We start from the raw sequence: 2,489 nt of genomic DNA, 5'->3' as shown, positions 1-2,489 counted from the left end.
TATATATATATATATATAAACAAACACACACACACACACATATATATGCACATACACACACCCACGTACACAACGTACACAAATATGTGATACAATGTAATTACGAAGCCGGGAGAAAAACGAACGTGATATACAATTATATAAGACAGGTTCATGACACAAACCATACAAACATACGAATATATTGCCATGCATTGTGGATCAAAAACGATTTCTTAGTTATCGGATATAGCTACGTCCCTGCCCCCACACATCCTCACCCTGTTTCCTGCCTTTAAATGTCTCTTTGAAATATTCGCGACGGCGGTAAATAAATTCTGCAGTCGCATTGAAACTCCACCCAGTTTTTATGATATTTGCAGTTTTAAGTAAATAAACGTGTTGTTGTTATTGTTGTTATTATTCTAATAGCTATTATTTTTGTGTGTGTGTCTGTGTGCCTATGATGGGAAAAGTAATTCAAACGTGACCATCCCGTTTCTTTGTCTATATATCAAGTCTTATCACTCCATAGCAATGAATTTGGCAATGAAGTGTTCGAGTGTCGCAATGAATACGTTGCTGTATTCTTACCGGCTCTCTGTCTGTCTGTCTGTCTGTCTCTCTCTCTCTCTCTCTCTCTCTCTCTCTCTCTCTCTCTCTCTCTCTCTCTCTCTCTCTCTCTCTCTCTCTCTCTCTCTCTCTCTCTCTCTCTCTCTCTCTCTCTCTCTCTCTCTCTCTCTCTCTCCCTCTATCTCTCTCTCTACTCAGGAAGCTAATATCCCGTTGAGATTAATTTCAACTCTGCTTTTCATTCTACCGGGATCGGTCGATAAATAATGTCAAAATCCCAGTTCTTTTGTCCGTTCTTCTTCTTCTTCTTCTTCTTCTTCTTCTTCTTCTTCTTCTTCTTCTTCTTCTTCTTCTTCTTCTTCTTCTTCTTCTTCTTCTTCTTCTTCTTTTTCTTCTTCTTCTTCTTCTTCTTCCCTTTCCTCTCCCTCTCCTCTGCCTTCTCCCCTCTTTACCTTTGGTGCATCTAGGATGCCGAATAGGAGTGCTAAATCGACCGATGTGTTGAGTCTACCATCCACACAGTTTGTGTCAATATTTTGAACACAGAATGCAAAGATCCATAACAAACACTGCAAAGCCTCCGGTCTGACGTTCTTCCAGTTCCATCAACTGTCTGTCTTGGATTCATAATTACCAGTTTTCCATCCCGAAAGGAGTAAAAGAAAAAATTACCTCAGCGCTATGTTTCTACTCACCATATTTGATACGTTAGCTTGCACTTCACAATAAGCTTTCCATGCAGAGGGCAACCCTGTAAAGTTTATCCTTGTCGTTAATGATAATCATTGCTGCTTTATGTGTGGTATGATGTGACATATGTGTGTTTATTATGTGTACGTGAGTGTGTGTCTGTGTGTTTGTGTTTTTGTGTTATGTGTGTGTGTATATATTTCTATATGTACACATACATACGTACGTACATGTATACATACATTCCTATATAGAGATGTACTTATGTACGTATGCATATATGTGTATATATGTATGTGTGTGTGTGCGCGCACACGTATATATATATATATATATATATATATATATGTATGTATGTATATGTATATGTAGGTGTGTATGTCTATTTATATTCGTATGTATGTATAAAGTCAAGGGCAACTTCAATAATGAAAGCAAACCGTACAGTTCAAGTTGTTTATTTTGATATGACAGAAACACAAAATAGAAAAACTAACGGAGAGAAGAAGGGGGAAAAATACATACTTAACAGAAAATTACACAATACGCCGCCGCCGCCATCACCACCACCACCACCAAAACCACCACCATCACCATGACTACCACGACGATAACTACTACAACCATTCTACAGAAGACGAAATCAATCAGAATTTTTATGTGTTTACCCCCTGACTCTACTCTGGCTTCTATCAAATCTGTGAAACTTACTTTGATGTTTTTGAAGAAATAATGAAACCTATTATGTCATATTTCTTATGAACATTTTGAAAGCTGGCTCATAAAAATTGTCTGCAATTTCTAGCTTTTCATGACCGAAATTATGATGTTTCCTTTTAAAATACATCAGAAAGTTACAACTTGTTTTATAGTGTTTCGGCCATGTTGAGAAAAGTTAATGTATTGTTTTTGGTGTTGGTTTTGGTTTTATTCAACGGTGTGGGGACAGTGCTCATGACTTTTGCAGGATCATTCAGCGATGAGGTTTCGTTGTCTTGTACTCTCCAACCCTCGTTCTGTTCGAACATTTGTAGGAGAAAATGTAGGCATCGAGAAAATAGATAGATGCAAATGTGGCTGTGTGGTAAGAAGCTTGCTTCTCAATCACATAGCACGGAGTTCAGTCCCACTCCGTGGCGCCTTGGTTAAGCGTCTTCTACTATAAATTCGGGCCGACCTAAGTCTTGTGAGTGGATTTGGTAAACGGAAACTGAAAGAAGACCGTCGTATATATATATGTATATATA

This window comes from Octopus bimaculoides, chromosome 19 (assembly GCF_001194135.2).
Source record: "Octopus bimaculoides isolate UCB-OBI-ISO-001 chromosome 19, ASM119413v2, whole genome shotgun sequence".
NCBI lineage: Eukaryota > Metazoa > Mollusca > Cephalopoda > Octopoda > Octopodidae > Octopus > Octopus bimaculoides.
The sequence above is the reverse complement of the archived record's forward strand: the minus strand, read 5'-3'. Positions refer to the sequence as shown.